Source organism: Oncorhynchus masou, unplaced genomic scaffold, assembly GCF_036934945.1.
Source record: "Oncorhynchus masou masou isolate Uvic2021 unplaced genomic scaffold, UVic_Omas_1.1 unplaced_scaffold_3593, whole genome shotgun sequence".
NCBI classification, from domain to species: Eukaryota; Metazoa; Chordata; class Actinopteri; order Salmoniformes; family Salmonidae; genus Oncorhynchus; species Oncorhynchus masou.
The window spans coordinates 12501-30809 of record NW_027016901.1 but is presented as its reverse complement, the minus strand read 5'-3'; the positions used below and the strand labels follow the sequence as shown (position 1 = coordinate 30809).

At 48.5% G+C, this 18309-nt stretch overlaps 1 pseudogene; it reads right to left on the bottom strand.

Annotated features, from left to right (window-relative positions):
* Positions 1 to 319: 319 nt before the first annotated feature.
* Positions 320 to 18309, bottom strand: part of LOC135539323 (striatin-like) — a 30470-nt pseudogene continuing 12480 nt past the window's right edge.

Sequence of the window (18309 nt, the reverse complement as noted above, 5' to 3'; positions counted from 1 at the left end):
GGCCCGGGGTTCTGGGAAATGAGAGGCCCGGGGTTCTGGGGTAAGGAGAGGCCCGGGGTTCTGGGGAAATGAGAGGCCCGGGGTTCTGGGGAAAGGAGAGGCCCGGGGTTCTGGGAAATGAGAGGCCCGGGGTTCTGGGGAAAGGAGAGGCCCGGGGTTCTGGGGTAAGGAGAGGCCCGGGGTTCTGGGGAAAGGAGAGACCCGGGGTTCTGGGGAAAGGAGAGGCCCGGGGTTCTGGAGAAAGGAGAGGCCCGGGGTTCTGGGGAAAGGAGAGGCCGGGGTTCTGGGGGTAAGGAGAGGCCCAGGGTTCTGGGGAAAGGAGAGGCCCGGGGTTCTGGGGGAAAGGAGAGGCCCGGGGTTCTGGTTAAATGAGAGGCCCGGGGTTCTGGGGAAAGGAGAGGCCCGGGGTTCTGGGGAAAGGAGAGGCCCGGGGTTCTGGGGTAAGGAGAGGCCCGGGGTTCTGGAGAAAGGAGAGGCCCGGGGTTCTGGAGAAAGGAGAGGCCCGGGGTTCTGGGGAAAGGAGAGGCCCGGGGTTCTGGTTAAATGAGAGGCCCGGGGTTCTGGGGTAAGGAGAGGCCCGGGGTTCTGGTTAATGGGCTTGGTGACATGGGGATGGGGTAGGTTTAGGGGGGAGGGCATGGTGCTCCACTTCTCCAGTGAGTCTACACTATAAAACACCTGTCAGTCTGTCTTCAACCCCTCGCTAGCTGCAAACAGACCATAAGATTAGTCTGAACCATAGTCAGTCTTTGTGGGTGTTCATTGGATGCAGGATGAGGGTCTCTGTGGCCGGTCACACCCAGGGGCCTGCCTGGATTATAGAGGGAGGAGGAAGCCTTGTGCCCAATAGCAGACCTCCCAGTCAACCACAGCCCTGACCTCTCCCTCTGGAGGAGGGCCTAGTCTAGGGCTTTGTAGAGCCATTTGGCTGCACCATCCACCAGTCAAAACAGGGAACCAGTAGCGTGAGAGGGGATATGTGTGAGGTAAGGTCTGCGTAGCACCCCACACGCCCACATCTATTGGTCCCTGGAGCTAGGAAGCTGTGTCAGTGGACTGTGATTGGTCCTCGTCATACGAACACCTTGGCAAGAGCGTCTGCCCCGGCGGAGGCGATGTAGGCCTTAGAGGGGTGGAAGGCCACATCATGGATAGACTCATCATTCTTCTTCCTGTGAGCTGTAAACTCCTGGATACACGTCTTAGTCTCCAGGTTCCACAGACGAATAGAACAGTCATGACCTGAGGGAGGAGAAGGAGAAAGGGATTAGGGGGAGGGGAAAATTATCAAAGAGGAGGAGAGAGCAGGAAGAAGTTAGAGGAAAGTGAACAGTAGATGGGCGACAAGGCAGTTCATATAAAGTATACAGCTCTGGTGTCCCCCCTAGGCTCAGGTCTAGGCCTCTCCTGTTCTGGTGTCCCCCAGGGCTCAGTTTTGTGCCCTCTCCTGTTTAATAAAGTCTGTCATATCATCACATGCAGAATGACAAGGTATATATCTAGCTGAGTATGTTAGAAATCATTGTTATGGAGAGTTAGCTACTTACTGCCAGACATCAGATAGAGACCATTGGGGTCGACAGCTAGACTGGTAACAGCATCCAGGTGGGCCACCATCGAGTGGACCATCTTCCCTGAAGAGTTCAAATAGACAACATTAGTTAATTTCATGTTTCTGCTTTCTGTGTGAAGGTTATACGCTTTCTGTGTGAAGGTTAAGCTTTCTGTGAGAGCTGTAATTAAAATGTGAATTCATTCCGCTTTTAAAAACATCTATAAAATAAACTGCCATGAGAAACCAAAAGGTCAGGTTGAGGTAAAACCTGGAGGACCGCGAGATTCCACATACTTTCAGATTGATGGAGGACCATGAAGACATTTAGTTCTGTGAGGAAGACACTGTTGGAGTGAAAAACTCATGGAAAGTTTATATGTAGACCAGCAAAATGGCTGCAAAATGGCTGTTACCCGTGTTGTTGTCGTAGAACTTGATGTGTTTGTCGTCCTCAGCGGTGATGGTGATGGGGAGGGTGGGGTGACTCAGCACCTTGTTGATCTGACAGGGGCTACCTGGGGAGGAGAGAGAGCTTGGTATCTGGCTCCAAGGACCAGGAGAGGAGAGGAGAGCTTGGTATCTGGCTCCAAGGACCAGGAGAGGAGAGAGAGCTTGGTATCTGGCTCAAGGACCATGAGGAGAGAGAGCTTGTGATCTGGCTCCAAGGACCATGTACATTAATAATATACCAAGGCTTCCAAAACTGCCTTCAAATAGCTTCCTTTACTAACAAAAAAGGTCTGGAGGCTTTCAAACTCCCCCCCTCCCTCCTCCCTCCCTCCTCCAGACCTACCCTTCTCCGCAGCAGACTCCAGGCTGAGCACCAGCTGCTGTGTCTCCATGTTGAACAGGCCGATCTGACCGCTGGTGAAAGATGTCACCATGTGGGCGGGGGTCACTGCAGACCACGTCCACTGACGAGGGCACGCCAAACTCTGAAGCAGCGAACCATAGTTGTTGATTTCACCACAGAGGCCTTGAATATGATAAACATACAACACAAAATGAATCAGCGTAGGATTCTGTTGACATGAATGAGAATGAAGAGTACCTTTACTGTGGAAGGTGACCAGGGCAGGCTTGGTATCGGAGGGCATCCCACAGCCTGACGGTGCCGTCTCCAGAGCAAGACAGAGTCTCTGATGAACACCACTGCACCAGACCCCACACCGAGGGTCAGTATGACCACACAGCGCCCCTCGCAGGACAGACGGCTCTATTACACACAGGGAGGAGGACATGTTACAGACATACACAGACACACAGACAGACAGACAGACAGACAGACAGACAGACAGACAGACAGACAGATGGAAAAACAGGGAGAGCGAGAGGGGGCAGTGTGAGCAGACAGACACAGACAGACACACACACAAAGACAGAGACACAGACAGACAGACAGCCAGAGCACAGCTAGAGAGAACAGAGAGAGAGAGAGAGAACAGAGAGAGAGACAACAGAAAGAGAGAGAGAACAGAGAGAGAGAGAGAGAGAACAGAAAACAGAGAGAGAACAGAGAGAGAGAACACAGGGCGAGAGAGAACAGAGAGAGAGAGAACAGAGAGAAAACAGAGAGAGAGAGAACAGAGATAGACAGAGAACAGAGAGAGACAGAGAACAGAGAGAGAGAGAGAGAGAGAAGAGACAGAGAACAGAGACAGAGAACAGAGAGAGATAACAGAGATAACAGAACAGAGAGAGAGAGAGAACAGAGAGAGAGAACAGAGAGAGAACAGAGAGAGAGAACAGAGAGAGAGAGAGAACAGAGAGAGAGAGAACAGAGAGAACAGAGAGAGAACAGAGAGAGACAGAGAACAACAGAGAGAGAACAGAGAGAGAGAGAGACAGAGAACATGAGAGAGACAGAACAGAGATAGAGAACAGAGAGAGAGAGAGACAGAACAGAGAGATAACAGATAACAGAAAGAGAGAGAGAACAGAGAGAGAGAGAGAGAGAAAACAGAGAGAGAACAGAGAGAGAGAGTACAGAGAGAGATAACAGAAGAACAGAGAGAGAGAACAGAGAGAGAGAGAACAGAGAGAAAGAGAACAGAGAAAACAGAGAGAACAGAGAGAACAGAGAGAGAGAAAAGAGAGAGAACAGAGAACAGAGAACAGAGAAACAGAGAGAGAGACAGAGAGAGAGAACAGAGAGACAGAGAGAGAGAAAAGAGAGAGAACAGAGAACAGAGAACAGAGAGAGAGAGAACAGAGAGAGAGAGAGAACAGAGAAACAGAGACAGAGAACAGAGAACAGAGACAGAGAACAGAGAACAGAGAGAGAACAGAGAGAGAGAGAACAGAGAGAGAGAGAGAGACAGAGAGAGAGAACAGAGAGAGAGAGATAACAGAGAGAGAACAGAGAGATAACAGAGAGACAGAGAACAGAGAGAGAGAGATAACACAGAGAGACAGAGAACAGAGAAGAGAGAACAGAGCCCTCTGTTCTTAACATATGAATCGTATGGAACAGGAGGGGTAACAGAGAGACAGCTCTGAATGGAGAGAGCCCTCCACTGAAACAGAGAGACAGTAGCTCATCACAGAGAGAACAGACACTGCACACCCTCTGTTCCCTGAATCGTGTGCATGGGTTCTACATCTACAGAGGCATTCCTGGAGATGACTTAAACACTTTCTACACAATCTGGACTGTATAAAAGTAACCTAGACTGGAAACACTGTCTCTCCTGTTTGGAGGTTCACATTATAGTACACAGACACTGTTAACATTATGGGCTATAAGACGTGTGCATGGGTTCCACTATGGTACTACAGACAGGGAGGTTCACTGTACTATTAACAGGGAGGTTAAACACTTTGGTACTATTAGACAGGGGAGGTTAACATTATGGTACTATTAAAAGGTAACATTATAGTACTATTGAGGGAGTTAACATTGGTCTCATTATGTTTGGAGGTTAACATTATGGCACTATTAGACAGGGGAGGGTAACATTATGGTGCTATAAGACAGGGAGGTTAACATTATGGTACTATTAGACAGGGAGGTTAACATTATGGTGCTATTAGACAGGGAGGTTAACATTATGGTGCTATTAGACAGGGAGAGTTAACATTATAGTACTATTAGACAGGGAGGTTAACATTATAGTACTATTAGACAGGGAGGTTAACATTATGGTGCTATTAGACAGGGGAGGTTAACATTATGGTACTATTAGACAGGGAGGTTAACATTATGGTACTATTAGACAGGAGGTAACATTATGGTACTATTAGACAGGAGGTTAACATTATGGTGCTATTAGACAGTGAGGTTAACATTATGGTGCTATTAGACAGGGAGGTTAACATTATGGTGCTATTAGACAGGGAGGTTAACATTATAGTACTATTAGACAGGGTTAGCATTATGGTACTATTAGACAGGAGGTTGACATTATGGTGCTATTAGACAGGGAGGTTAACATTATGGTACTATTAGACAGGCAGGTTAACATTATGGTACTATTAGACAGGCAGGTCTGTCTTACTTCTTGGTTGGGGGCGTCTTCTGCAGGTTCCACATCTTCAGCGTGTGGTCCTCTGAGGCAGTGACTAGGAACCGCTTCTACGGGGTGGAACGCCAGACCTCGGATCCCGTCAAAGTGGCTCCGTAGGGTAAACTTAGGGTTCCATGTCCTCCTCAGGGCATCCTTGTTGTTGGACATCTGAGGAGGGGAAACATCATGGATTATGGGTAGATAAAGTCTAAGTAAACTGCAATACTTTGCATCCCCCAGGACAACAGGGCTGTACATCCCCCAGGACAGCAGCAGGGCTGTACATCCCCAGGACAGCAACAGGGCTGTAGTACTGTACATCCCCCGGACAGCAACAGGGCTGTACATCCCCAGGACAACAGCAGGGCTGTACATCCCCCAGGACAGCAACAGGGCTGTACATCCCCCAGGACAGCAGCAGGGCTGTACATCCCCCGGACACAGCAGGGCTGTACATCCCCCAGGACAACAGCAGGGCTGTACATCCCCCAGGACAGCAACAGGGCTGTACATCCCCCAGGACAGCAGCAGGGCTGTACATCCCCCCAGGACAACAGCAGGGCTGTACATCCCCAGGACAGCAGCAGGGCTGTACATCCCCAGGACAGCAGCAGGGGGCTGTACATCCCCCAGGACAGCAGCAGGGCTGTACATCCCCCAGGACAGCAGCAGGGCTGTACATCCCCCAGGACAGCAGCAGGGCTGTACATCCCCCAGGACAGCAGCAGGGCTGTACATCCCCAGGACAGCAGCAGGGCTGTGTACATCCCCCGGACAGCAACAGGGCTGTACATCCCCGGACAGCAGCAGGGCTGTACATACATCCCCCCCAGGACAGCAGCAGGGCTGTACATCCCCAGGACAGCAGCAGGGCCGTACACTCCCCCAGGACAGCAGGGTACATCCCCAGGACAGCAACAGGGCTGTACATCCCCCAGGACAGCAGCAGGGCTGTACATCCCCAGGACAGCAGCAGGGCTGTACATCCCCCCGGACAGCAACAGGGCTGTACATCCCCTAGGACAGCAGCAGGGCTGTACATCCCCTAGGACAGCAGCAGGGCTACTGTACATCCCCCAGGACAGCAGCAGGGCTGTACATCCCCCAGGACAGCAGCAGGGCTGTACATCCCATAGGACAGCAGCAGGGCTGTACATCCCCCAGGACAGCAACAGGGCTGTAGTACTATACATCCCCAGGACAGCAGCAGGGCTGTACATCCCCCAGGACAGCAGCAGGGCTATACATCCCCCAGGACAGCAGCAGGGCTGACTACATCCCCCAGGATCCAGCAACAGGGCTGTACATCCCCCCCAGCAGGGCTATATGGACAACAGGACTAAGCAGGGCTATACATCCCCCAGGACAGCTCCCAGGGCTCTGTACATCCCCCAGGACAGCAGCAGGGCTGTACATCCCCCAGGACAGCAGCAGGGCTGTAGTACAGCACATCCCCAGGACAGCAGCAGGGCTGTACATCCCCAGGACAGCAGCAGGGCTGTACATCCCCCAGGACAGCAGCAGGGCTGTAGTACTGTACATCCCCCAGGACAACAGCAGGGCTGTACATCCCCCAGGACAGCAACTAGGGCTCCCCAACAGCAGGGCTATACATCCCCTAGGACAGCAGCAGGGCTGTACATCCCCAGGACAACAGCAGGGCTGTACATCCCCCAGGACAGCAACAGGGCTGTCATCCCCCAGGACAGCAGCAGGGCTGGCGTCCCCCAGGACAGCAGTCAGGGCTGTACATCCCCCAGGACAGCAGCAGGGCTGTAGTACTAGTTTACATCCCCCAGGACAACAGCAGGGCTGTACATCCCCCAGGACAGCAGCAGGGCTATACATCCCCCAGGACAGCAGCAGGGCTGTACATCCCCTAGGACAGCAGCAGGGCTATACATCCCCCAGGATAGCAGCAGGGCTATACATCCCCCAGGATAGCAGCAGGGCTATACATCCCCTAGGACAGCAGCAGTACTGTGAGAGCACTATAATACTAACCCTAACCTGAAAGCATATTAATTGAGGAAGGTATTGAGAGGACAGACATGTAAAGCACACAGATCATATTCGTGGAGAGTGCAGATTGTATTCCGGGTACCTAAGATATTCGACTCATGTCGTAGGCCAGACTAACAGCCTCATTAGCTATGCTGAATCCAGCCAGTTCTCCCTCTGCTGTCTTCCTCCTCCCATAGAGGTATATGGATACTTACATTATAGGCCAGACTAACGGCCTCATTAGATACAGTAAGACCAGCCAGCTCTCCCAGGCCCAGTTCAGCCTCCATGTTCACATCAGGACCCAGGATAAAGGCCATCCCAGAGGAAGGAGGGGCCTTCAACACCTCCACTGGAAGAGAAACGGAGACAGTCAATTAATCAATCAACCAATAACCTGCAGGACACTCAAGATGTTAACACTGAGCAAATACATGGTACCATCCAACAGCCCTAGTCCTGGGTCCAACACCTAGTTTAGACTAGTCCTGGGTCCAACACCTAGTTTAGACTAGTCCTGGGTCCAACACCTAGTGTAGACTAGTCCTGGGTCCAACACCTAGTTTAGACTAGTCCTGGGTCCAACACCTAGTTTAGACTAGTCCTGGGTCCAACACCTAGTGTAGACTAGTCCTGGGTCCAACACCTAGTTTAGACTAGTCCTGGGTCCAACACCTAGTTTAGACTAGTCCTGGGTCCAACACCTAGTTTAGACTAGTCCTGGGTCCAACACCTAGTTTAGACTAGCCCTGGGTCCAACACCTAGTGTAGACTAGCCCTGGGTCCAACACCTAGTTTAGACTAGTCCTGGGTCCAACACCTAGTTTAGACTAGCCCTGGGTCCAACACCTAGTTTAGACTAGTCCTGGGTCCAACACCTAGTTTAGACTAGTCCTGGGTCCAACACCTAGTTTAGACTAGCCCTGGGTCCAACACCTAGTTTAGACTAGTCCTGGGTCCAACACCTAGTTTAGACTAGTCCTGGGTCCAACACCTAGTGTAGACTAGCCCTGGGTCCAACACCTAGTGTAGACTAGTCCTGGGTCCAACACCTAGTTTAGACTAGCCCTGGGTCCAACACCTAGTTTAGACTAGTCCTGGGTCCAACACCTAGTTTAGACTAGTCCTGGGTCCAACACCTAGTTTAGACTAGCCCTGGGTCCAACACCTAGTTTAGACTAGTCCTGGGTCCAACACCTAGTTTAGACTAGTCCTGGGTCCAACACCTAGTGTAGACTAGTCCTGGGTCCAACACCTAGTTTAGACTAGTCCTGGGTCCAACACCTAGTTTAGACTAGCCCTGGGTCCAACACCTAGTGTAGACTAGTCCTGGGTCCAACACCTAGTGTAGACTAGTCCTGGGTCCAACACCTAGTTTAGACTAGTCCTGGGTCCAACACCTAGTGTAGACTAGCCCTGGGTCCACACACCTAGTTATAAATTGTAGACTAGTCCTGGGTCCACGCAGTATGGAGAGAGATTTTCACAGTAAGACAAAGAGATTCTCCCGCCCAATTCTACTCCATCTCAGAATTTGAGAACTGAAAAATATTCCTATTTTGGAGGTCCAACACCTAGTGTAGAAGCCCTGGGTCCATTTGTTTCATGTTTGTGACTACATGGGTCAAACACCACAATAGACTAAGTCTGGGTCCAACATAGTTTGCATCTAATTTGTTTGGTTGCAACACCTAGTGTAAAGTACAGTCCCGGTGAACCAATTCATCTAAGACCCAGCGCTGTGGTAAATAGTTGAATAGCCACTCTCCCTGGCCACTCAGTGCTGGAGGGATTTTCTAATAAGACAAAGGCCAGATTCGTGGGAGCCAAGGGGTCTACTCCATACACCTCAGAATTTGAGAACGGGAAAAATATTCCTATTTTGGATGACAGAATGTGTAACCGTCTGGTAAACAAACGGTCGGTGGAGAAGCCTAGATGACCCGTCCATTTTGTTTCATGTTTGTGACTACATGAAAGACAAACAGCCACAATACCCTAAGTCTGTTTATACCCCTCAGGACTCCCCAGTAACGACTCCCCAGAGTTTGATCTAATTTCAGACGACTCCCAGAGTTTGCGACTTTAAGTGAGATAACCCCTCCAGACGACTCCCCAGAGTGAGATGGACCCCTCAGACGACTCCCCAGAGTGAGATGAACCTCTCAGACGACTCCCCAGAGTGAGATGAACCCCTCAGACGACTCCCAGAGTGAGATGAACCCCTCAGGACTCCCCAGAGTGAGATGGACCCCTCAGACGACTCCCCAGTTGAGATGAGCCACTCAGAGTGAGATGAACCCCTCAGACGACTCCCAGAGTGAGATGAACCCCTCAAGTGACTCCCCAGAGTTTCAGAAAGACGCTAATTCTAATATCACTCCCCAGAGGATGAACCCCTCAGGAACTCCCCAGAGTGAGATGAACCCCTCAGGGACTCCCCAGAGTGAGATGAACCCCTCTCCCCAGAGTGAGATGAACCTCTCAGACGACTCCCCAGAGTGATGAACCCTCAGACGACTCCCCAGAGTGAATGACGACCCTCTCAGACGACTCCCCAGAGTGAGATGAACCCCTCAGGGACTCCCCAGAGTGAGATGACCCCTCAGACGACTCCCCGTGAGATGTTATCAGAACTCTGAACTAACTGATGACTCAGAAGTGAGTGAGTCCTAGATGACTCCCTAACAGGCTGCAGTTGGAAAGAGTAGCAAATCTGGACGACTCCCAGTGAGTGAGATGGACGACTCCCCAGAGGAGATGAACCTCTCAGATGAACTCCCCAGAGTGAGTGATGAACCTCTCAGACGACTCCCCAGAGTGAGATGAACCCCTCAGACGACTCCCCAGAGAGATGAACCCCTCAGATGGAACCCCTCAGACGACTCCCCAGAGTGAGATGAACCCTCAGACGACTCCCCAGAGTGAGATGAGACCTCCCCAGAGGAGATCAGACGACTCCCCAGAGTGAGATGAACCTCTCAGACGACTCCCCAGAGTGAGATGAATCAGAACCCCTCAGACGACTCCCCAGAGTGAGATGAACCTCTCAGACGACTCCCCAGAGTGATGAACCTCTCCCCAGAGAGATGAACCTCTCAGACTCCCCAGAGTGATGAACCCCTCAGAGTGAGATGAACCTCTCAGACGACTCCCCAGAGTGAGATGAACCCCTCAGACGACTCCCCAGAGTGATGAACGACTCCCCAGAGTGAGATCAGACGACTCCCCAGAGTGATGAGATGATGAACCTCTCAGACGACAGAGTGATGAACTCCCCAGAGTGAGATGGACCTCTCAGACCACCCGGAACAGTCCACAATGGACAGGACAAACTCAAGCCTCACATCACCAGCTTCAGGTAAATACAATGCATTGCTTTTCCGAATGAGCGATCGTTAGTGGCATATGTATTTATGTGAGAATAGCTTCCCAGGTCCAATAGAGACCCATGTTCCTTAGTCTTCCATCCGAAACCCTTCTTCTTCTCTCTGAATCTATCGTGTTATAACCCAACTGTTTTTGTTGAGTCCACTAGGGACGGTATTTACTGTATAATGTTATGTATGTTATGTATTGTATATAATTGTTAAGTTAGTTAGGAAATAAATCATTGAGCCAATTGGTGCATGGCTGATTTATAGTAAAGGCTGGGATCGTGCAGATAACCAACAATTTCTGACGTTCAGATGAGACTGAAGAAGGTAAAAATAATTAATGAATTAATAGAAGACTAATTGATCAGATATTAAAATATCTGAAAAGTTATATTAGGAGAATTATAACTATGTCATCTGAATATTTTCCTTGGTGCCCCAACTTCCTAGTTACATACATTACATAATAATTACTGAGATGATGATACTAACAGAGATAATGATACTAAAGACACGACACTAGCTGACATTGAACCTGGTTGGTTAGCTACCTGCAGATTCATGCAGGGCAGTAACATCATGAGCTGTGATTATGGTTCATTGTTTACCAAGCAAGCTAGCTAGCTAACATTGCGTGTATGACCTTATTATTCGTATTGCAGAGTCATTTGCTTAGCTAGTTATAGCCTGATGTTAGCTAGCTGACATTGAACCTGGTTGGTTAGCTACCTGCAGATTCTTGCAGGGTAGTAACATCATGAGTTGTGATTATGGTTCATTGTTTACCTAGCTAGCTAGCTACATGTCGTAACAAAAGACTCCACCATGCAAGTAACCATTATGGGTGAGTTTGTAAATTCAGTCTGGCCATCTATTCCCATTTCAGAGCACTCTCGTCTGAGTGTGCCAAAGAGAGCAGAATAAATGATGAATTTAAAAACGCTCTACACCCGTTGAATATGGCCGGTGTCAGTAAACGTCAGTAAACTCATCAGCCAGAGCATCCAACGCAAAACGCTCTGAGCTTGGAATGGACAATCTGACAGCACGGTTACAGTCACCAACACTCTGGATAACATAACAGCCTAACCAGCTCTACTAGGGCGAGTAATGTTCAGTAAGCTGTTCTCTCTCTCTTAGATGTCTGGAAGTAACGAGCAAGTTAGCTTAGGTGGTTGACTGCTGCTGTTAGTACATTTAGATCAACCCTTAAAGAGATGAGTGGGGCTAAAGCTCAAGAGGGTGTGTACAATGCTGAATGGGTGTAGATAAAGAGGAGCTCTCCAGGAGGTGTACCAAAATATTCAAGGGCCATTTTCTCAAAAGTGAAGTTTCAAGTTGATCAACTTTCAAAGCAGAATGACTTTCCCATTGCTCCTCAAATACAGTGTATGATATAACAGTTTCTAGCTCTGAGTCTCTACTTTTATCCAATGTAAAAAAAACATTTCAAATTTTGCTACATAAGACTGATGTGAGCCGGTCACATATGGTAGTACAGACATAGGGACAGAGACGGGGTCAGTACCTTCATCAGTGTTGTTGTCCTGGTGGTGGTCGTTGAGCCTGGCTGCGTTGGAGCGGGACTGGGAAGTAGAGCAGGGTTCTCTGGGATTCATGTCCTCCTGGTCCCTCAAGTTGGCCAACATGTCCTGGAGCTTAGACCGGTTAGGTCCTGAGTGAGGGCAGACAGGGGACAATATAATGTCGGCACAGCATATACAATCAGAGGCTGTGTCCCAAATGGCAGCCCTATGTGCCCCGGTGAAAAGAAGAGCACTGCCATTTGGGATGCAAACAGAGAAAACTTGGCTTGGAAAGGTAGTACAGCTACCTGTCCCCTCCCCCCGAACACACTTCCTGAATACTCACCACCCCAACATCAAAAAATGAACAAAATAGTATGACGAAAAAAAGTGCAAGAAAGATTTTGGGAAGAAAAGAACGGCGACAGGCTGTAGTGATCAGAGGATGAATCTGAACAGAATCATGTCAAATGGAGAGAGGATAGAGGCTGATACTTCAGTAGGAAAATGGGACTGAGCATCGGTCTTGTTTTGTATCATGATATCAACTTAAATAGTCTCGTCTTTCAAGGTTGCAAAGTTGATTCTAAGTGCTGTTTATGCCCAACTGTCACTTCTATGAGACTCTACTAGAAGATGGGTATGTTGAGTGCAATATGATTCAGTCAGGATTTGATTCCTTGTCATCTATACGACTCTACTAGAAGATGGGTATGTTGAGTGCAATATGATTCAGTCAGGATTTGATTCCTTGTCTTCTATAAGACTCTACTAGAAGATGGGAATGTTGAGTGCAATATGATTCAGTCAGGGTTTGATTCCTTGTCTTCTATACGACTCTATTAGAAGATGGGAATGTTGAGTGCAATATGATTCAGTCAGGGTTTGATTCCTTGTCTTCTATACGACTCTACTAGAAGATGGGAATGTTGAGTGCAATATGATTCAATCAGGGTTTGATTCCTTGTCTTCGATAAGACTCTACTAGAAGATGGGTATGTTGAGTGCAATATGATTCAGTCAGGGTTTGATTCCTTGTCTTCTATACAACTCTACTAGAAGATGGGTATGTTGAGTGCAATATGATTCAGTCAGGATTTGATTCCTTGTCTTCTATAAGACTCTACTAGAAGATGGGAATGTTGAGTGCAATATGATTCAGTCAGGGTTTGATTCCTTGTCTTCTATACGACTCTACTAGAAGATGGGTATGTTGAGTGCAATATGATTCAGTCAGGATTTGATTCCTTGTCTTCTATAAGACTCTACTAGAAGATGGGAATGTTGAGTGCAATATGATTCAGTCAGGGTTTGATTCCTTGTCTTCTATACGACTCTACTAGAAGATGGAAATGTTGAGTGCAATATGATTCAGTCAGGGTTTGATTCCTTGTCTTCTATACGACTCTACTAGAAGATGGGAATGTTGAGTGCAATATGATTCAATCAGGGTTTGATTCCTTGTCTTCGATAAGACTCTACTAGAAGATGGGTATGTTGAGTGCAATATGATTCAGTCAGGGTTTGATTCCTTGTCTTCTATACGACTCTACTAGAAGATGGGTATGTTGAGTGCAATATGATTCAGTCAGGATTTGATTCCTTGTCTTCTATAAGACTCTACTAGAAGATGGGAATGTTGAGTGCAATATGATTCAGTCAGGGTTTGATTCCTTGTCTTCTATACGACTCTACTAGAAGATGGGAATGTTGAGTGCAATATGATTCAGTCAGGGTTTGATTCCTTGTCTTCTATACGACTCTACTAGAAGATGGGAATGTTGAGTGCAATATGATTCAGTCAGGGTTTGATTCCTTGCAGACTAACTCCAATAGAGGTTCTATAGACTGCATTAAGACAGACAATGGTAATATACATCGGGAATGATACACTGTAGCTAGCAGTGAACAAATGGATATCTAAACTAGAGACAGAACAGAATGGAGCATTGAAGGAAATGAAGGAATAACTAAACAGATACACAGACAATGTTTACACAAAGAGTCAGAATATAGAGAGTTGAAGACAGAGATACAGAATTAAGGGAGTTGAAGACAGAGTTGAAGACAGAGTTATGGAATTAAGAGAGTTGAAGACAGTTATGGAATTAAGAGAGTTGAAGACAGTTATGGAATTAAGAGAGTTGAAGACAGAGAGTTGAAGACAGAGTTATGGAATTAAGGGAGTTGAAGACAGAGAGTTGAAGACAGAGTTGAAGACAGTTATGGAATTAAGAGAGTTGAAGACAGAGAGTTGAAGACAGAGAGTTGAAGACAGTTATGGAATTAAGGGAGTTGAAGACAGAGAGTTGAAGACAGAGAGTTGAAGACAGAGAGTTGAAGACAGAGAGTTGAAGACAGAGCTATGGAATTAAGGGAGTTGAAGACAGAGAGTTGAAGACAGAGCTATGGAATTAAGGGAGTTGAAGACAGAGAGTTGAAGACAGAGAGTTGAAGACAGAGAGTTGAAGACAGAGCTATGAACGAGCAGCCACAGTAAAAGAACAATTTGCTTGTTCTTGATATGAGGCTTTTGTTTATATTTCTCTTACTCTACAGAGAGAGAAGAGGAGGAGGAGGCATCGAGAGAGGACTTACTCTGCCCTACTTTTTTCCCCTTGCGTTCCTTCCTGTACTCCTCTTTGAGTTTGGATATCAGACCCTGGTCCATGTCCCAGGCCCCTGACATGGCAGTCTGCTGCTCCTCCTCTACAGGGGGACAAAACCAGAGCGATAGGAGAGGCTGTCCAGGATCTAGATGTGACCAAGAATGAAGCAGCAACCAATTCCTACAGTCCAGGAGGGTTCGCCCTGGTCTTGGATAGTCCCTCCAGTAACTAGCCACTAAGCCCAGACACTATTTCAATAGTTAGAAAGGAGTTGAAAGGGAAGGAGAATACCCCAAGGAGTGTAGACCTTTAGGAGTCACAAGGAGCTCAGAGACCCCCCCACATTGGAGACAATCCTTAACCAAAACCACTCTGTCTATCTTTCTTTTTATCAATCTTTATTTCTTGCAATCTTTCTAATCCATTTTCCAGGTTTTGGTTAAAATAAAAACTGTATGGTTCACAAAGCATGTGAGAAAATGGTAAATTCCTTTCAAAGACCAGCATTGAGTCACTGATGTGATCTTCCTGTCTGGGTTGGCGCCTCCCCCTTAGGTTGTGCCGTGGCGGAGATCTTTGTGGGCTATACTCAGCCTTGTCTCAGGATGGTAAGTTGTGGTTGAAGATATCCCTCTAGTGGTGTGGGGGCTCTGCTTTGGCAAAGTGGGTGGGGTTATATCCTTCCTGTTTGGCCCTGTCCGGGGGTATCATCGGATGGGGCCACAGTGTCTCCTGACCCCTCCTGTCTCAGCCTCCAGTATTTATGCTGCAGTAGTTTATGTGTCGGGGGGCTGGGGTCAGTTTGTTATATCTGGAGTACTTCTCCTGTCCTATTCGGTGTCCTGTGTGAATCTAAGTGTGCGTTCTCTAATTCTCTCTTTCTTTCTCTTTCTCGGAGGACCTGAGCCCTAGGACCATGCCCCAGGACTACCTGACATGATGACTCCTTGCTGTCCCCAGTTCACCTGGCCGTGCTGCTTCTCCAGTTTCAACTGTTCTGCCTTATTATTATTGGACCATGCTGGTCATTTATGAACATTTGAACATCTTGGCCATGTTCTGTTATAATCTCCACCCGGCACAGCCAGAAGAGGACTGGCCACCCCACATAGCTTTGTTCCTCTCTAGGTTTCTTCCTAGGTTTTGGCCTTTCTAGGGAGTTTTTCCTAGCCACCGTGCTTCTACACCTGCATTGCTTGCTGTTTGGGGTTTTAGGCTGGGTTTCTGTACAGCACTTTGAGATATCAGCTGTATGAAGGGCTATATAAATACATTTGATTTGAACACAGAGGTGGAAAAGAGCTGATTACCACAGACTTAGAACACACAATGTAACATAATACAGTCTACAGAGGGGTAGAGACAGGCTACAGAGGGGTAGAGGCAGGCGACAGAGGGGTAGAGGCAGGCTACAGAGGGGTAGAGGCAGGCTACAGAGGGGTAGAGGCAGGCTACAGAGGGGTAGAGACAGGCTACAGAGGGGTAGAGACAGGCTACAGAGGGGTAGAGGCAGGCTACAGAGGGGTAGAGACAGGCTACAGAGGGGTAGAGGCAGGCTACAGAGGGGTAGAGACAGGCTACAGAGGGGTAGAGACAGGCTACAGAGGGGTAGAGACAGGCTACAGAGGGGTAGAGGCAGGCTACAGAGGGGTAGAGGCAGGCTACAGAGGGGTAGAGACAGGCTACAGAGGGGTAGAGGCAGGCTACAGAGGGTAGAGGCAGGCTACAGAGGGGTAGAGGCAGGCTACAGAGGGGTAGAGACAGGCTACAGAGGGGTAGAGACAGGCTACAGAGGGGTAGAGACAGGCTACAGAGGGGTAGAGACAGGCTACAGAGGGGTAGAGACAGGCTACAGAGGGGTAGAGACAGGCTACAGAGGGGTAGAGACAGGCTACAGAGGGGTAGAGACAGGCTACAGAGGGGTAGAGACAGGCCACAGAGGGGTAGAGACAGGCCACAGAGGGGTAGAGACAGGCTACAGAGGGGTAGAGACCGGCTACAGAGGGGTAGAGACAGGCTACAGAGGGGTAGAGACAGGCTACAGAGGGGTAGAGACAGGCTACAGAGGGGTAGAGACAGGCTACAGAGGGGTAGAGGCAGGCTACAGAGGGTAGAGACAGGCTACAGAGGGGTAGAGACAGGCTACAGAGGGGTAGAGACAGGCCACAGAGGGGTAGAGACAGGCTACAGAGGGGTAGAGACAGGCTACAGAGGGGTAGAGGCAGGCTACAGAGGGGTAGAGACAGGCTACAGAGGGGTAGAGACAGGCTACAGAGGGGTAGAGACAGGCTACAGAGGGGTAGAGACAGGCTACAGAGGGGTAGAGACAATACGTCTAAAGTAATGAGTTGGTGGATTATGGTGATGGACACCAAATCTCTATCAACAATCTGCAATCTGTTTGAACAAAAAACACCAGAGAAAAATAACAGAAAAACGACGTGAAATGGCCAGTTTCAACAGGTTTCAGAATGAAACAATCAAATATATATTAGTGTGTGTAAAATAATGAATATGTGGTATTTAAGGTAGTAAATACAAGTCATCTGCAGTTATTCATTAAAACACTACAGTCTACCAGGTTGACAGTGACCTGAACACTACAGTCTACCAGGGTGTTGGTTGACAGTGACCTGAACACTACAGTCTACCAGGTTGACAGTGACCTGAACACTAGTCTACCAGGTTGACAGAGACCTGAACACTACAGTCTACCAGAGTGTTGGTTGACAGTGACCTGAACACTACAGTCTACCAGAGTGTTGGTTGACAGTGACCTGAACACTACAGTCTACCAGAGTGTTGGTTGACAGTGACCTGAACACTACAGTCTACCAGATTGACAGTGACCTGAACACTACAGTCTACCAGGGTGTGGGTTGACAGTGACCTGAACACTACAGTCTACCAGATTGACAGTGACCTGAACACTACAGTCTACCAGGGTGTTGGTTGACAGTGACCTGAACACTACAGTCTACCAGCGTGTTGGTTGACAGTGACCTGAACACTACAGTCTACCAGCGTGTTGGTTGACAGTGACCTGAACACTAGTCTACCAGCGTGTTGGTTGACAGTGACCTGAACACTACAGTCTACCAGTGTGTTGGTTGACAGTGACCTGAACACTACAGTCTACCAGCGTGTTGGTTGACAGAGACCTGAACACTACAGTCTACCAGGTTGACAGAGACCTGAACACTACAGTCTACCAGGTTGACAGTGACCTGAACACTAGTCTACCAGGTTGACAGAGACCTGAACACTACAGTCTACCAGGTTGACAGTGACCTGAACACTACAGTCTACCAGAGTGTTGGTTGACAGTGACCTGAACACTACAGTCTACAAGGTTGACAGTGACCTGAACACTACAGTCTACCATAGGTGTTAGTTGACAGTGGCCTGAACACTACAGTCTACCAGGTTGACAGAGACCTGAACACTACAGTCTACCAGCGTGTTGGTTGACAGTGACCTGAACACTACAGTCTACCAGGGTGTTGGTTGACAGTGACCTGAACACTACAGTCTACCAGAGTGTTGGTTGACAGTGACCTGAACACTACAGTCTACCAGCGTGTTGGTTGACAGTGACCTGAACACTACAGTCTACCAGGGTGTTGGTTGACAGTGACCTGAACACTAGTCTACCAGAGTGTTGACAGTGACCTGAACACTACAGTCTACCAGGGTGTTGGTTGACAGTGACCTGAACACTACAGTCTACCA